We start from the raw sequence: 18,909 nt of genomic DNA on the forward strand, positions 1-18,909 counted from the left end.
AAATTCGAGTTTGTCAAAATGCCATTACTAAGCTATTATAACGGAACAGTTCTCTTGCAGTTAATCTTCTTCAGTAATTGCTTAAGGGAAAAAGATGTTGATTAAACCATCCAGTTTCCATAGTACCTTCAAACGAAAGCCCCAGCTTCCCGAGCAGCACAAAACCAGGAGCTTTCTGCGATGATGGGAATGTTCTCTATTTGCACTGTCCAGTATGTGATAGCCACTGGCTATTTGGCGCTTCAAATGTGGTTAGTGTGACCGAAGAATTACATTTTTAATTCTATTTAATTTTAACTTATTTAAATGTAAACAGTCACACACGGCTAGTGGCTACCACAGTTGCAGTTCTAGAAAGAGATAATCTGGAGAGGTTTAGCTCTTCGCTCAGTCAGTTTTATTGTGTGGCTTAAATAATATATAAAGTGCTTTGCAGGATGTCAGGCACATAGTAAACATGATTAGATATTTACTGCTACCCCTCTCTCTAGTTGCTGTTATAAGAAATGAAGGTGAAGTATTTACTAGAAGTTACAAAGTTAACCAATAAGGAAACTAAGAGGATGAGTCCGAGGAAGTTGGGTGGTGATATAAGTGAGCATCTTATCTCATCTTCCATAGCAGGAAGGTAAAATATAAAATGTATCAAAATTAAGCAATAACCAGAAAAGCATTTTAATTAGAGGCGTAAAGGAAGGTATCCAAAACTAAACAAAAAACAGCCCCAAAAGCTAATAGTACCAAGATGGACTGGGAGGTGCAAAGGGCCACAGTAGGGGCTGTTGGATTTTTAAAGTATGTTTTTGGTTTTTTGTTCATTTTTCCACCTGTTTTCTCCTTTATAAACTACAACCCTTCACAGGTCTTTCAACTGAGCCCTTCTTCAAGGTACTGTGACTCTGGGTCCCTTCTGTCCAAATCAGGCTGTAAAAAATTGGGTTATTCAAAGGGTATGGCTGGAGTATTAGGATTTGGGTTTTTTTTTTTTTTTAATTTTTAAAAATTTTTTTAAGACTTCATTCATGAGAGACACACACACAGAGAGAGAGAGGTAGAGACACAGGCAGAGGGAGAAAGAAGCAGGCTCCACACAGGGAGCCTGATGTGGGACTCAATCCTGGGTCTCCAGGATCAGGCCCTGGGCTGAAGGCGGCACTAAACCGCTGAGCTACCTGGGCTGCCCTATTTTTTATTTTTAGAGAGAGAAGAGTGAATCTGTACACAAGGGGAGTGTGAGGGTGGGGTGGGGAAGAGGGGCCGAGGGAGAGAGAGAATCTCAAGCAGATTCCATGGGCTTAGTCTCACAATCTTGAGATCATGGACTGAGCCAAAAAGAGTCAGATGCTTAACAGACTGAGCCACCTAGGCGCCCCAGGAGTATTAGTATTTTTAAGTTCTTCATTAAGATGTAGCTTGACTGGTATTTGGAAATCTTTGATTTAAAAGCCAATCTTGGGTAGCCTGGGTGGCTCAGCGGTTTAGCGCCGCCTTCACCCAGAGCGTGATCCTGGAGACCAAGGGATTGAGTCCCACGCTGGGTTCCCTGCATGGGGCCTGCTTCTCCCTCTGCCTGTGTCTCTGCCTGTGTGTGTGTGTGTGTGTGTGTGTGTGTGTGTGTGTGTGTGTCTCATGGATAAATAAATATCTTAAAAAAATAAAAAAATAAATAAAAGCTAATCTTAGGGGTGCCTGGGTGGCTCAGGCAGTTAAGCACCTGCCTCCGGCTCAGGTCATGATCCCAGGGTCCTGGGATCGAGCTCTGCATCAGGCTCCCTGCTTAGTGGAGAGCCTGCTTCTCCCTCTGCTTCTCCCCCTGCCACGCTCTGTGTCAAGTAAATAAATAAAATATTAAAAAAAAAAAAAAAACAATCTTGGAGCTAGTAGGAGGAAAAAATGCAGAGGAAGGAGAGAATTTAAAAAAACAAACCAAAACACAGCCTCTCAAGGTTTAGATGTGGTTTTATCCTGTTGCCCAAAGCCCATTCCTCACCATCCTGTCCATTCATAAAATCAAGAATATTACTTTAGAGGCTTTTTCTTTCCTATATTCCACAGCGAGGTGAGAGGAGATGGAGGGCTTCTGAGAGATCTACAAAGCAGACCCAGCAAATCCACCCATCCTGTAAGGCCTTGGGCTCTGGCCCCAAAATCTCAAATGCAATGGTGAGACACTTTTCTCAGATTCCAAACACATAAGTGTGTCTGAGCTCCTGTCCGGCAGTCAGCCTAGCAGGAGCTCCTGGCAGGGAGGAAGGTGCCAAGCAGGGCAAAGCAGGCAGGGCAGTAACCAGGGCTATGGAGGAGAGAAGGACAGAGACAGGTGCGGGCTCTGGTTGCTTAACCATTTCAGGAGCCCACACCAGGCTGGAGCTGCAGAGCAGGAGTGCAAATGGCAACTGTGAAAAGAAGAGAAAGCAGCTGATACTCAAGTCTGTGTCACCTTAGAGAGGACAGACTGGTCAGGTCATCCCTCTTGAACCTTCCACCTGAAGCTGTCTGGCTATCGGGGCTCAGGTGGCTCTCCTTGTGACTGCCAGGGATGACAACATCGCCCCCACTCCAAGTGAGCAAGCTTACTTGCTCCGGCAGCCGCCTAGTAACAGGTGCAGGCACCGGGGGCTTATTCCCCACCTAAGCTCACCCTGGAGGAAAAGGCAGGGTAGGGTGTGCGCTGGACAGCCAGGATCCCCTCACAGTTGATGCCGGCCTCCGCCCCTGGCTCCCCCTGCGTCGCAGACGCCCCGGAAAGTAGGAGGCTGACCTCCCGCCCACGGAGACGTGACCCCCGAGGGCGATGACCCCGAGGGTGCTGGGGCAGGGGGGCGCGCCTGATGGGCGCACCGCTTTCCCCCGCCGCGACCTCCGAGTCCGGCGTCGGCCTCCCCGCAGGGTCCCCGCGCCGCCAGCACCGGAGCGGAAGCCTGGGGGGCTGGGCCCCGTTCCACAGGCGGGCGGGTCACGACGGGCCCGGGGGGTGGGGTGTCAAACGGCCTCATGCCTGCGACCCGGCGGCCGCGACCGCCCGACCGCGTCTCGGTGGCCTCTCGGCCTCCCCCTGGCGGGCAGCGGAGTCGGCGGAGCTCGGCCGGGAGGGGGCGCCCGGGCCCTGGCCCCAGGGCAGGAGCGCGCCGCGCGGAGGCGGGGGTCGCGGTCGGCGCGAGCCCGCTCGGCCCCAAACTACGTGAGCCCCTGGTAGGCGCCCGGCCCCCCGGCGGCCCCGGAACTACCTGAGCACCTCGTAGGCCCCCCGGCGGCCCCGGAACTACCTGAGCACCTCGTAGGCGCCTCGGCCCCCGGAACTACCTGAGCACCTAGTAGGCGCCGCGGCCCCCGGAACTACCTGAGCACCTAGTAGGCCCCCCGGCGGCCCCGGAACTACCTGAGCACCTCGTAGGCGCCACGGCCCCCGGAACTACCTGAGCACCTCGTAGGCGCCACGGCCCCCGGAACTACCTGAGCACCTAGTAGGCGCCTCGGCCCCCGGAACTACCTGAGCACCTAGTAGGCGCCGCGGCCCCCGGAACTACCTGAGCACCTAGTAGGCGCCACGGCCCCCGGAACTACCTGAGCACCTAGTAGGCGCCTCGGCCCCCGGAACTACCTGAGCACCTAGTAGGCGCCGCGGCCCCCGGAACTACCTGAGCACCTAGTAGGCGCCTCGGCCCCCGGAACTACCTGAGCCCCTGGTAGGCGCCCGGCCCCCCGGCGGCCCCGGAACTACCTGAGCACCTCGTAGGCGCCACGGCCCCCGGAACTACCTGAGCACCTCGTAGGCGCCTCGGCCCCCGGAACTACCTGAGCACCTAGTAGGCGCCGCGGCCCCCGGAACTACCTGAGCACCTAGTAGGCGCCGCGGCCCCCGGAACTACCTGAGCACCTAGTAGGCGCCTCGGCCCCCGGAACTACCTGAGCACCTAGTAGGCGCCTCGGCCCCCGGAACTACCTGAGCACCTAGTAGGCGCCGCGGCCCCCGGAACTACCTGAGCACCTAGTAGGCGCCTCGGCCCCCGGAACTACCTGAGCACCTCGTAGGCGCCGCGGCCCCCGGAACTACCTGAGCACCTCGTAGGCGCCACGGCCCCCGGAACTACCTGAGCACCTAGTAGGCGCTGTGGCCCCCCGGCAGTCCCGGAACTACGTGAGCCCCTGGTAGGCGCCACAGCCCCCCGGTGGTCCCGGAACTACCTGAGCACCTAGTAGGCCCCCCGGCGGCCCCGGAACTACCTGAGCACCTAGTAGGCCCCCCGGCGGCCCCGGAACTCCCTGAGCACCTAGTAGGCCCCCCGGCGGCCCCGGAACTACCTGAGCACCTAGTAGGCCCCCCGGCGGCCCCGGAACTACCTGAGCACCTAGTAGGCCCCCCGGCGGCCCCAGAACTACCTGAGCCCCTAGTAGGCGCCGCGGCCCCCGGAACTCCCTGAGCACCTAGTAGGCGCCGCGGCCGCCAGCGGCCTGAGCACGCCTGCCTTCAGGGAGCTTCCGAGGGAGGCGGGAGCGGGGAGACAGCCCGGGAAGGCCGCTGAGGAGGCTGCTGGGAGTGACCACGAGCTGCCGGACGTGAGAAGTGGGGGAGCGTCTCGAGGCCTCCGGGGACATGCAGCAGGAGCCTCCGGGGACATGCAGCAGGAGCCTCCGGGGACATGCAGCAGGAGCCAGCAGGCGCATGCGGGGAATGTCCCTGCCGCAGGGGCCAGGGGCTGCAGACAAAGCCCGCCCCCGCCCGCCCCGCTCCCGGTGTCTCTGGAAGGAGAAGGGACCCCGCGGGAAGAGGCGGGTGGGCAGGGGAGGAGAAGCAGGCCGGGCCGCTGGCGACGCGCCGGGCACACCACACCGTTCGGTTTTCATTCTAAGAACAACTGGAAGTCGGAAGCCGGAAGCCCGGGAGGACGAAGCGACCCCTCGGGCTGCGCGGGGAGGGTGCCGGAGGCCGCGGGCCCTCTGCTCGGAGGCCCGGGCTGGGGTGCGGCAGAGCGAGGGAGCCCTGGGCCAGGGCACCAACAGGCCTGCACGCGCGCTGCCGCCCCCGCCCGGCGGGCGCCCCGCTGTAGGGAGCAGCTGGCCAGCCCTGCACCGAGGCCGAGGCGGGTGGACCTGGGGGCAGCGGCACCCCGCACCCATCCAGGGCCCAGGGCCTCCATCCACAGCCCACGCCTAGTTGAGAGCCTCTCGGGAGTGGAGCGCGGAACCGCTCCGAGCCGGAATGATCTGGTTTAGAGCGGCTGCCCGCGCCCTCCCTCTCCTTCAGCGACTGGCTGCTTTCTGCCGCAGTCCCTGACCAAGGTAAACAGGAGAGGAGAGAGGAAGAATGCTCTGTTTCCATGGCAACCCAGAGGGCAGCCGAGCCGGCTCTCTTGGATGTGCTTCAGGGGAAGAAAAGGCTCGCTAGCAGCAACAGAGACGGGCCCTTCACCGTGCACACGATGGGGGATTGTTCTGGAACATGGTGAGGGCCTGGGATGGAGAGGAGGGCAGGCGAGGAGTCCGGCGCCATCGGTGCAGCCGCAGAGGGGCGGGAGGGCCAGGGACACACCAAGAAGCCGCCGCGCTGGCTGCCGTGACAGCTGTCGATCGATGGGCAGCTCAGTCCTCACCGCCAGGGACAGAAAACAGAGATCGCAGAACCTCCCCAAGTGCGCACCTGTCTGTCCCTTTCCAGAGGATCCTTCCGTGGGGCCGCTCAAAGGGCAGCCACAGATGTTGGATCCAGAGCCTCCAGGCCAAAAACAGGTTTTGTCTGCACAGAGAAGCCCACTGTTCTCCAGCCGCTCAGGAGCCGCCGCTGCCCCTTCAGTGCTCCTTTCAGACACCTCCAGGCCTCTCCTGAACCTCCTTCCCGCTCCTGGAAGGTGGGCACATCAGTATGGCACCGTGACTGTGCGAAAGCCATCCTTTTGGTGAAGCAGTGAGTGTGATAGAATAACAGAACAGTTTCTGCACAGGTTGCTGGGCCGGGGGTCCCAGGGGCCGCCCCTCACCCAGAGGACAGGGGCTGTCATCTTCGCCATGTCACTGTCCCGCTGCTGACCACAACTCTCCTACGCACTGAGGACTTCTCTCAGCAGCAACCTGTGGCCATCAGAAACCTCTTCTGGTTTCCAGGCATCATATTAAGATTCATCAGAAGCCTGCTCCATCTCAGGAATCTGCCCTAGAGGCTTGGCGGGGGGGGGGGGGCCTCTCACCTGTCTAGGCAGGGATGGGAGAAAACCCAGGACAAAGGGAGGCGGGAGGTGGTCAGCTTCCTGCCCCTGCCAAGGAGAAAGAACGGGGATGGCTTCAGCCCAGAGAAGGAGCAGCAGCAGCAGCAGCAGCAGCAGCAGCAGCAATGCTTTGTGGGAGGTTGGAGGGAGCTGCCTCAGTTTCCCCTGACAGTCATATAGAGAATCCTGGCAATGGGGTACAGGCCCAGTGAGTGCTCACCCACACGTTGTGCGGCCCACACCGTTCTCATAGCATGAGCCCTCAGATGCTGTGGTGGGCTTGGAGACGCCTTCAGGACAGGACCCAGGGGTGGGAGGGGACGCCAGCGGAAGACAGGATTGATGAAACACCCCAAAGTGCCAGGTTTACTGAGTTCTTTCCATGGCCCACAGAGTCCAAACTTCTGTGACCTTCATCCTGCTGCTGCCCCTTTGCTCCTCCTATTCCAGCTCCCCTTCACCGTTCCTTCATCAGTCAGGCTCCCATGTCAGGTCCATGGCACTTCTTTCTCCAGTAGCCACATGGCCAGTCTGTCCCCTGCAGTTCTTTACTCAAATGTCATCTTCTCAACAAAGCAGAGCCAGGGCTGGGGTGAGGTGAGGGAGGCAACATGGCCTTCCCTGATTCCTTGGTTTAAAATTGCATTATTGCCACCACGACTAGTTCTCCCTTATCCTCTCCCCTCCGAATGCAACACCCTCTCGTTTGTCATTTATCTTGTTTATTGTCCACTTCTTCTGTCAGAATGGAAGTGCCAGGAGGGCAGGCATTGTCTCTATCCTGTGCTGAGATACTGGGGAGGTGCCCTGGGAGGAGACGCAGGGATGGTGGTGGGGACAAGTGGAAAGGGACCCATCTCTTAGGACCACACTGACTCTTCTGTCAAGGAGCCTTGACACCTGCCACCAGGGGCCCCTGTCCTCGCGCCCCCTGAGACTACCACTGGTCCCCTGATTGACACAGAGCCTCTGGTGGCCAACCAGCAACAGCAGGCTCTACCAATCTGTCAGACAAACCCCCACTTGCAGCCTGTCACCCTCAATTTCCTGCCTGCCTGCCTCTTTCCTGATGGACCTGATCAATTCAGGACAGCTTTTATTGCTTTTGGCAAAAAACTGCCATTAAGATTTACAGAGGCAAAAGCTGGGACAATGTAATCTTCAGAGTAATTTACACAGTGAGTTTCAAAAGATGAAAAGTTAGCATTTCAGAGGTAATTTCATAAAGAGGATTATCAGATTAATCACTGTGTCGACTTAATAGTGGTGTCTCAAATAATTAATGAGCATTCTTGGAGTCAGCAATGCAAAAAGGGACTCTAAGAGGAATAAAAATGGCTGTGTCAGACAGTAAGTGGGTTTTGGGCAATAGATCTTGAGAGAATTCTCCTTGGAACTACCCCCGTGGAGTGTCTGGCGTGGGTTGTGTGGTTCAGAGACATAAGAAAAGGAGAAAAAAAAAAGAAGAGGAAAAAAGCCCCGGGAGCGCCCAAGTCTCCCCAAGACCGTGTGGATGTGATGGGGGGAGGCTTGTCTACACCCGCTGGCTGAAGCTGCCCCGCCACATGTTGGATTGTCCTGTGACACCTGGAAAATGTGTCTCACCACACCGTGCGGTAACAGGCTGCTCGGATGGGAGAGCCAGGTGTGAGTTGCGGGCTGCCTGTGAAATTACCTGTGAGCACGGAGTTGGAAGCCGGTCAGCTTGGCCAGGCTGCTTGGAAACGCAGTCTGGACAGTTCCGCAGGGACGCGGCACTCAGCTGCCACGTGTCTTCTATGGGTGTTACAGGTTGCATTATGTAGCCCCCACTCCCGCCAAAAATACATTGTGGTCCTAACTCCTCATACCTTCCAGAATGTGATCTTATTCAGAGGCAAGGTCTTTACAGAGGTAAGTTAAAGTGAGCCCATTAGGATGGTCCCAATCCAGTATGACTGGTGACCTTATAAAAAGAGCGTGTCTGGGACACCTGGGTGGCTCAGTGGTTGAGCGTCTGCCTTCGGCTCAGGGCGTGATCCCAGAGTCCTGGGATCGAGTCCCACATCAGGCTCCTTACATGGAGCCTGCTTCTCCCTCTGCCTATGTCTCTGCCTCTGTGTCTCTCATGAATAAATAATAAAATCTTTAAAAAAAAAAAAAAAGCACGTCTGAAAACACACACACACACACACACACACACACAGAGAATGGCAGGTGAACACGAAGGCAGAGAATAGGAGGATGCATCTAGAACACCAGGTTGCCAGCCAGGCACCAGAGCTGGGGGAGAAGCAGGAAAGAGCCTCCCCCTCACAGCCGCAGAAGGAACCAATTCTGCTGACACCTTGATCTCAGACTTCTGGCCTCCAGAATTTTGTGATAATAAATTTCTGTTGTTTAAGCCACTTAGTCTGTGGCACTTTGTTATGGATGAATTAGGCAATAATTCAGCCGGGCATCACAGAGACTTGGGTGTCATTGTTCTTAATAATGTTCCTGTATTTTTGTGTGTTTTAAAGGCTTTTTTATTTTAAATTTTATTTATTTTTAATGATTTTTTATTTATTTGAGAGAGAGAGAGAGAGAGACAGAGAGAGAGCACGCACCAGCAAGGGGGAAGGGCAGAGAGAGAGAATGAGAAGCAGGCGAGCCTGATGTGGGACTCGATCCCAGGGCCTGGGATCATGACCAGACATTTAACCAACTGAGCCACCCAGATGCCCCAAGACTTTACTTTTTTAGAGCAGTTTTAGGTTCACAGCAAGATTGAGCAGGTGCAGAGATTTCCCATATGTCCCCTGTCTATTCTGTTATCAACATCCAGCATCAGACTTGAACCTTTGTTTTTGTTTTTGCTTTTTTTTTAAGATTTTATTTATTTATACATGAGAGACACACTGAGAGAGGCAGAGACACAGGCAGAGGGAGAAACAGGCTTCATGCAGGGAGCCCGACGTGGGACTGGATCCCGGGACCCTGGGATCACACCCTGAGCCGAAGGCAGACGTTCAACCACTGAGCCACCAAAGCATCCCAGACTTGAACCTTTGTTACGCTCGATGAACCTACATGGCCTTGTGGTTACCGCCTGGAGCCCATGCTTACCTTGGGGTTCAGTCGCGGTAGTGTATATTCTATAGGTTTGGACGACGTACAAAGACCCATATCCACCAGGGTGGCCTGATCTCATACACAGTCTTTTCACTGCCCTCAAAATGCTGTGCTCCACATAGTCCTCCTCCCCTCCTTCCAACCATGGATCTTTTAACTGTGTCCATAGTTTTGTTTTTTTCCAGAATGCCATATAGTTGGAATTATTACACCAGGCAGCCTTTTCAGACTGGCTTCTTTCACTCACATAATCTGTGTTCGGGCTTCTTGTCCCATGTCTTTTTTTTTTTTTTTGTCCCATGTCTTTTCATGGTTTGACAGCTCATTTCTTTTTAGTTCTGAATAATAGTCCATTGTCTGGATGTACCACCATTTATCCATTTCCTCTACTTCTTTCTTTAAAAAAAAAAAACAACACACACATTTTTTTTAGACACCAACTCAGGACAGAATATAAAGATGTGACAAATCTGGGTAGTATGGACAAGAATAGTCTCAATACTTTCTTTTAAAGAATTAAAAAGACTCGGGTCTTTTCTCCTGGGCTTGCTGACCAGATAGGCTCCGAGCCTGGGGCTGTGTGGGCCAGTGGCCTCTGCTTGAGGACAGCCTGCCCCGGAGAGAACAAGCAGGCCGCCTTGGGGGGGTCTCTGATGCCGTGTGCGTGCCTGGACCCAGCAGGCCAGGGCACCTGAGTCACACGAGCTTTCAAAGCACATGGCTTTGGCTCTCAGTGAATCTACGCAGAATGTAATCTTTCGGGCCTTGCCTCCGTCCTCTCTGAAATGAGAAAATTCGGGCAGCCTGGATGGCTCAGCGGTTTAGCCCCACCTTCAGCCCAGGGCCTGATCCTGGGCACCCGGGATCGAGTCCCACGTCAGTCCTGCATGGAGCCTGCTTCTCCCTCTGCCTGTGTCTCTGCGCGTGTCTCTCATGAATAAATAAATAAAATTTAAAAAGGAATGAGAAAATCCTAATTAATTAAAATGAGAAAAATCCACCAAAAGTGAAAATGAGACATAAGAAGAAACTTGGGATGACCTGGAAAGTGCCAGAACATTGATAGCTGTACGGTTAGAAACTTCCTGGGCAACTGATACCACTTTTCACAGCCTGGAAGAAGTTTTGGTGGCAGCCTCGGGAGCTGCACCACCCACTCAGGTGCCACTCGCTCTGTTCACCCCGAGAGGGTGTCTGTCTGGGGTCCATTGAGAAACACTTCAGAAAGGATGTGCTTTCTCTCAGAAAGTGAGAAAGCACTTCCTTCCCACTGCTTCTCCCCTCCACAGTCCGGCCACCGTGACTTCTGTATGGCCAGGTCTTTCAGAAAGGACACTAATGGCCAAGATGCCAATGACTCCCGGGGTCTGCTTGAGGGGCCCAGCCTTTAGAAGGGCACAAAGCTTCCATGGCTATGCAAGAAGCTTCTACAGGCTTCCACAGGCTGTGCAAAAGGAGTCTGAGGAGGAGGAGGAGGAGAGGGAGGTGAGAGGGGGAGCCAGCCAAGAGGCTCGAGGCAGCAAACGTATCCTTCAATGTGGAGATTTACCTCAGAGGGCCTCTTCCTCCACGTCCCTCTTGGGGAGGCAGAGCCCGAGCCCTTCCTTACAGCACTTCAGAGTGCAGAGCCCAAGCCCCGGGCCCCAGGCCCAGGTTCAGTTCTGCCCACCCTGGCGTCTCTCCTGCTCCCCTTGACCTGTTTCCCAAGGACACAGCAGGTGGGGCAAGGCCGGTTGGCCATCGCCAGAGGAGGCTGTGTGGGAATGCAGGCACTGCCCCCCAGATCTACACACTTAAGCTCCCTCTCAGTGGCTCCTTGAAGGAAGGAAGCCCAGCCGGCAGCACCAGCACTCTTCTCTTCTCTCTCCTGACCCGTCGCCTGCTGGGCACCTTGCCTGCTCCTTCTTTCCTTCGCAGAGTTAGGTTTAGGTTCTCCCCATGAGGGCAAGGTACCCCCAGGAAGAGAACTGCTGATAAGTCCTAGACTTGGACTGGAGGAGGCATTCAATCTTTTTTTTTTTTTTTTCAACCAGTGTAATTTATTTCAGGCTTTTAGACTTTTCCACGTTTCTTCACTGGGACCCTTCTGTGGTGCCTTGAACTGTCAGCGTTTCCCAAAGATGCCATGTTGGAATTCTGGGTCTGAAATGGGGAAGAGACAAGGGCTGGTTTGGTGTGGGGGCAGTGGGATGCAGAAAGCAGATGATATATTAGATACAAGCTGTTTGAGGGGCACAAATTTTCTTATTTGGGGAAGTAAATTTTTTGTGAACTTGGATCCTAAAATGGCGTAATATGCTCACTCTTCCCCAGGAGGGAAGTCAAGCCCAGATGGTGTGATCCGTTTCCCAGGCACTCTGGCAAGGTCACTGGAAGGGCCAGCTGGCGGCTTTCTTGTTATTGTAGAGTTATTTTATTCTTTAACATTTTACTGATTAAAGTCCTTAAATCTCAAGAGGCCAGATGGAAGCCAAATAATATAGCTCTTTTGGTTTCCTTTTAATGAGATCAGGGTTGGGTGAGGACTCGGATAGGACGGAGATGGAGAAGCCGTCTGCTGGGGGCCCTGGGATCGGTTGCCCAGAGGGCTTGCTGAGCTGTGATTTCTTTCATCCTCTTCCCTGTTGTCAGCCCCTATTTTCCAGAAGACTCTTGTAATGGTTTCTGTAGGACTTTGTGCTTCACAGTCTTCAATTAAAATTTGACTCAGGGGATCCCTGGGTGGCGCAGCGGTTTGGCGCCTGCCTTTGGCCCAGGGCGCGATCCTGGAGACCCGGGATCGAGTGCCACGTCGGGCTCCCGGTGCATGGAGCCTGCTTCTCCCTCTGCCTGTGTCTCTGCCTCTCTCTGCCTCTCTCTGTCTCTCTGTGTGTGTGTGTGACTATCATAAATAAATTAATTAATTTTAAAAATTTAAATGTTTAAAAAAAATAAAATAAAATTTGACTCAGCTTGAGGGGGGTTAGGTTGGGGAGACCAAGAAGACTGCCAAGACATTTGACCCTTGAAGCCCACCCCCCCAATGCTCCTGCTCCACCTGGAGGCTGCTTGACACAGAAGTGTGGAGGGGGCCCTCCCCTAGACCCTACCCCCTGGGGGTAACGAGGGGCAGCCTCAGGTCCTGCCCCCCTCAGAAGAGCAGGGCACTCCCCGTTCTGGGACGGAAGGGCCTGAGTCAGTCTCACCGGGCTCTCCACCTGCGGGAGAGGGTGGGAGGGGGCGGGAGGGGCAAGATGGCCTCCTGCCAGGAGCCGCCCTATGGGCCAGCCAGGTGTGGGTGCCGAGGAGGCAGGGCCTTGTGCAGCGGGGCACCAGTAACCCCCACCAGCCCATTAGAGCCTCTCTGGTCCCCCTCGAAGCTCTTGCTGTGTTCTTCAGCAAGCAGTTAGCATCAGCTGTGTACACAGCCCCACATTACACCCTGGGGTGCAAAAAGGACACACAAAAATGAATAGGAAATGTGCCTGTTCTCAAGGATATTTGAAAAAGGTCAGGAAACACAAATCTCCCCACAAAAATGGCCCAAGGACAAAATCCTAGCCATCAGCGCAGACTTAGGGAACATAAACCACGAGGTTTCAAAAGCTGGGGCCAAGGGGCCTAATCGGAGGTAGCATTAAAAGTTCAAAAACACTAGCATGCAGGGGGCGACTGTGCCCCAGGGAGATGTTCGCCACACGTAGAGGGGTCCCCCCTTCACACACTCTCCTCCTCAGCAAGTGTGAACGGTGCTCCCTGGGTGGGGGGTGGGTCCTGGGCGCTCACCCGGCCTCATCAGTGGCTCCTAGACCTGAGGGCGCAGAGTTTTCTGAAGACCTTGTTTAAAAGTGCAGAGTATGAGACCCCAACAACCCCAGAGGTTCCGCTTCAGTAAACTGGGGCTGGACCAAATCTGTTTGTTTATAAATATTTTATTTATTCATGAAAGACCCAGAGAGAGAGAGGCAGAGACACAGGCAGAGGGAAAAGCAGGCTCCCTGTGGTGACCCCCCTGTGGAACTTGATCCCAGGACCCCGGGATCATGCCCTGAGCCAAAGGCAGACCCTCAACCACTGAGCCACCCAGGTGACCTCAAATTCGTGTTTTAAAAGAGGTTCACAGATGGTTCTGGTGTGAGAGCATCTGTGAATCACACTTTGGAAATCAGTCCTTTAGGACCTCAAACCTCTGTCAGAGGCTCAGGAAGGGAACATAGAGGGAGAGATTTTTCACTGTTTTAGGACTCCTATGGGACAGCACCCTTGCACCCTTTGCTCCCAAAGTCTCCCCACACACATGCCACACACCGAACACGTAAGACACGTGCACGCACACACACACACACACACACCACGAGCCACACAGCAACACACACTACACGCCATAAATACATATGGGCCTATTCGCTCCTGTCCTGAGCCAGTCCCTGGCTGGGGCCGATCATCTGGGACTCCAGCGAGGGCGAGGGGGCCACCCGCACGGGCGGGCAGCAAGCAGGCGGCCTGCAGGAGGGCTCGGCTCGGCTCGCGCTGCACCTGTTTGCCACCGAGACAAGGCGTCGGCGCCTCACGCTGGTCACGGCTGCGGAAGGGTGAAGGCCTCTGGCTATTCCCTTATCAGCTCTTACCTCTCAACTGAGGGTTTATTGATCTCAGCTTTGCAGACAGAGAAAACGGATCAGGGGAAGGGAAGCGATCGGGCCGTGGCGTACGGATGTTCCGCAGCCTGCAGCCCTGCCGAAGGCCGGTGTAGCAGGGCCCCTCGGGGGCCTTGGGGGCTGGGCGGGCACGACCCGCCGGCCCGGGCCTCTCCGAGGTCCTCTCCGGGGTCCGGCCAAGCAGGCAGAGCCCGCAGCCCTCCGGACACACGCCAGGCCCCCGAGCCCTCCCCGAGCAGGGCAGAGAAGCTCCTCGGGAAAGGGGCAGGCGCCAGACACCGCGGGGGCAGCGCCTCCTCCTCCGGGAGCCGCGGGCACAGCCGCGGGCAGGCTGAGGCCCCGCGTGTGACCTCCCGGACCCTGCCGGACCCTGCCGGGCACAGGCTGGAGACGCCGAGGCGCTGGCGGGCAGCCACGGGCCGGCGTGCGGAGCAGGGGCATCGGCCACCGCCTGGGCCCCCGCCCCGGGCCCACGCCCCCGAGGGGACGCCGTCGACCCTCGGTCAGAGTCTCCTAGAAACGGGGGCTACAGGTGCCCGCGGTTCCCTTCGCCCACGGCTCCCAGGGCGCCCTTCCCTTCCCTCCCCTCCCCGCCGGGGGCCGCCGCCGGGCTCTGCGCTCCCGCAGCGGGGGGAGGGGGTGGGGGAGGGGCGGGGCGGGGCCGGGGGCGGGGCGGGGCGGGGCGGCGGGGGGCGCGCGGGGCCCGGCCCCGGCCAGCAGCAGGGGGCGGCGAGAGGCCGGTTAGCGGGAGGCCTGGCACCTCTCCCGCGCCAGCTGCGCCGCCCGGCCCCCCGGGGGCACCCAGGGGGTGGACGCGTGACTGCCGGGGGCCCGCTCGTCTCTCCGCCCCGAGGAGCCCCGAGGAGCCCCGAGGAGCCCCGAGGAGCCCCGAGGAGCCCCGAGGGGCGCGCGCCCACCTGCCCCCGGCCCCGCCCCGCCCGTGCCCGCGTCGGCCCGCGGGGGCTGTCCCGCTGTCTGTCCCGCCGGAACCTCCCTGCCCATCTCCACACGGAAGGCCGCAGTCCCCCGGCCTGCAGGCGTCCGGGCAGCGAGTATCCGAGCGCCCGCCAAGCCTTTCAAGCCCCCATTCAGCTATGACCTGTGGCACGTCCCGTGAAAGGAGCCGAGACAGTGGCCCCGGGTTTTGTCTCTGCCTTGACCGCACAGGCCGGCAGAGGAAGGTGGCCCCCGAGGCACTGGGAGGGCCCGGGCGCCAACATGCCTGTGGCCCGCCCCGCAGAGCCAGCCTGATGGCTCAAACGACCACCTGCGGCCACCAGCAGTGTGGGGGCCCGGCCTCCAGGGTGGGCTGGGGCACCAGCACCAAGCGGGACCCTGGGCAGTGAGTGGCAGCCCTCTCTGGGCTTCCCCGGCTTCTGTAAAATGAGACAGCCGAGCTGCTGGATCCCCAAGACCACTGCTTCCAAGTTCCCCAAGCCATGACAAGGAAAAACAAAATCTTACCTAAAAACTGCAGCAGCCCCCCAAGCCAGCATTGCCTGCATGCGGGGTTTCACACTATAGAGAGAGCTCCCCAGGAAGGCTAAACACAGAACTGGCCTCACAGGCCTACTACCCGCACAGCCAGACCTAGGCTGACAAGGGCCTCAAGACTGGGTCAGTGCTGTCGCGGCGCTCTTGAAATTCTTGGCAATTTTAACAAGGGACCCCCACATTTTTTTAAAAAATATTTTTTCTTTATTTATTTATGATAGTCACACACACAGAGAGAGAGAGGCAGAGACACAGGCAGAGGGAGAAGCAGGCTCCATGCACTGGGAGCCCGACGTGGGATTCGATTCCGGGTCTCCAGGATCACGCCCTGGGCCAAAGGCAGGCGCCAAACCGCTGCGCCACCCAGGGATCCCCAGGGACCCCCACATTTTCGTTTTTGCACTGGGTCCCACAAATTATGTAGCTGGTGCTCGCTAAAAATACTTAGAACATTGGTCGCAGAGAAGCATTTGTGGATGTCCCTGCCATATCTAGCTCTACAGATCTTGGCACCTGGAATACAGAGATGTTGCACATTTCCTTACTTCAGTGCCTGGGGACCAGGGAGAGGGTAAGCCAGTTTAGGAAGCATTTGGTGAGACTTAAATTGTTCAAGGGGACTAGGTGTCCTATATCCAGTTACTGCAGAAACTCTGGGTTTGTGCAGACGTCTCCTGCAGTGACAGACAGCTCTTTTCGTCCACCATCTAACCCCTCCCTCTTCTGTAGTGCTGAGATTATTAGCTGGCCCTGCTCCCTACGAACTACCTTCCCCCTCTGCAGCCTCATGTATCCATGTGATTAAGTGCTGGCCAGCGGGACAGGTGTACCTGGAGGTGTCTGCCACCCTCTGAGAGCCTTTCTTTTTTTTTTTTTAATTTTTTTATTTATTTATGATAGTCATACAGAGAGAAAGAGAGAGAGGCAGAGACACAGGCGGAGGGAGAAGCAGGCTCCATGCACCGGGAGCCCGATGTGGGATTCAATCCCGGGTCTCCAGGATCGCGCCCTGGGCCAAAGGCAGGCGCCAAACCGCTGCGCCACCCAGGGATCCCTGAGAGCCTTTCTTAATAGTTGGAGTGTGTCCTTTCTTCTAAGTTGTATTTTTGATCTATAACATGGCAGAGAAGTTATAAATCTTTAGACTAAGATCTGGAGTCAGAAAAATATATGCTATTTGTTATCATTTCATAATAGAAATTTACATAGGTGAGTTGGCACGTAGTTGCCCATAAAGTTCAGTTCTCCAGATAGGAAGAGGACATTCATGTCCCATCTTGAAGGGGACGTTGGTGGGGGTACATAAAATCTCATGTATGCGCAATGAAGAAGAGCCGAGCGGGGTAAGGGAGATGGTGAGCGACAGCAGTGCCGCTCTAGGGCAGAGCGGCAGGCAAGGGCCCCGGGAGGAGGGGGGATCTGAGCAGAGATCTTACAGGGGACAGGAAGCAGCTGTTACAGGTAGCTGGGGGAAGAGCATTCTAGGAAGTGGGGTGGGTTCAAACTGTTTTGCCAAACAAAACAAAACAAAACAAAACAAAACAAAACAAAACAAAACAACTGTTTTGCCAAAAATGGGGATCTCTTCCTTAAGGCTGAGACTTCTGTTTCCAGCTACCTGTGTCCTCTCCATCTGGATGTCCCCATAGTGGCTCAAAGTCAACTTGTTTCAATTTCTCTTCTGTTGCAAGCCTGTTCTTTTCCTTCGTATTTCTGTTATTCATGCCCCACTCTTCATAATCACCTAGATTGAAATCCTGGGGTTGTCTGTACCTAGCTAACTAGTTGTGATCACTTTTCTTCCACAAATGCTCCCCACTCTTCTCTACCATGTCTGGAGTCCAGGCCCTGGATTCCGGCAGCAGCCTCCCCACAGGCTTCCCTGCCTGCTGCGGCTCCCGCTTCCTCATCTCCGGGACGCATCTCCGGACGGCGGGGGATTTTCCTTAGGCACACCTGTGACTCCATTCTCTGCTCAAAGTTTGAGCCTCTCCTATAAAGTCTGCAGCCCTTGGCCCCATACCTCACCTCAGGAGCTGCCTCCCTTCCAGCCTCCTCTTCTCACGCTCCTCCAAACACATCTTGGTTGGATTCTTTACACCTTCCCAGAGACAGCCCTTCCTCTCCTAGTCTTCATGCCTAGATTCCTGCTATTTTCCTCCTCCTACTGAAATCCAATTGCCACCTCTCCCACCTCTCCCATTGCAGCTTCTCACTCAGCAGAGCCTTCTCTTCCTCTGACCTGTAAAGTTCTATTGCACCACTCCCCACCCCCACCGACTTTTTCAATCGTACGAGCACCATAACATTGAGAGGGAACTGAAAATGGAAAAACAGTCATCCACATTCCCATTTCAACAAGTGAGTTCACATTTGGATATTCTGTTCTAGTTGGCAATCTGCAGGCATATTTTTACATAATTGTAATCACAGTAGACATGTAACTTTTTTTTTTGCTTCTACCCAACATTGCCCCCCTCTATATACATGGTCTTTTTTTAAAGTTGTAGGTTCACAATAAATCAACAGGTATCTCATTTAAGGATACATCTCACAGAGTTGAGGTACTACAACTTATTAAACCATCCTGGCACTAAACATTTGGATGGGTTCTGTTTTTAAGCTGTTATGGACTAGAAACTATGTGAAGGGGGAAAGGGTGTGTTAAGTCTTCTCTGTATTCCTAGCACCTCGCAAATTACCTCAAACAATATTTACTGGGTGGATGGATAAATCAATAAACAAATGCACACAATGAACATCTTTAGGCATAACTTATTTTTTCCTGTTGAATGTTTTCCTAGGACATATTTTCCTGGGATCAGTGAGCCAAAGAGGATTAATATCATGGTGGGTGGGCATTGCACATTGTGGCAGATTATATTTTTCAAGAATGGCCACATCAATATATGAACCATCCTAAGTGATACAATGTAGGACCTCTCTCCATTGACAGGGGTGGCGTGGGGGTTTAGGTTCCCTTCCTTCAAAAACAGTCTTTGTAGCTGCTTTGATCAATACGATGCAGTGGAAGAAATGGGGAACTTTCCAGCCTAGGTTATAAAAGGCAGTAGGCTTCTGTCCCTATCTCCCCCACTCTTTCTCATGATAGTTGCTCTTGGAATTCAGCCACCATGTTATGATGTGGCCCAGGCCACATGTGGAAGCCCCGTGTGGGCCTTCTGTTCATATTCCATTCGGCTCCCAGGCAACAGTCAGCATCAACCCCTACTAGCCAAGTGAATGAACAAGCCTTGAGATGATTCAGTCTTCCAAGCCCCCCAGGAGAGAGATACTAAGTGATTATTTTTGTTCGGGGATGCTTTGTTACACAGCAGGAGTGACTGAGCACAGCCCCATGTTGTGTTCTGAAAGGGTTGTACCAATTTGTAGTGCCACCCGCAGTGGAGGAGTTTGGCAGTGGAGTGTGGCCAGGGGGCACAGGATCCCACTGCGGGACAGACTGAGGCTAGAGCTTGGTTTCC

The sequence above is a fragment of the Vulpes lagopus genome, chromosome 13 (assembly GCF_018345385.1).
Source record: "Vulpes lagopus strain Blue_001 chromosome 13, ASM1834538v1, whole genome shotgun sequence".
NCBI classification, from domain to species: domain Eukaryota; kingdom Metazoa; phylum Chordata; class Mammalia; order Carnivora; family Canidae; genus Vulpes; species Vulpes lagopus.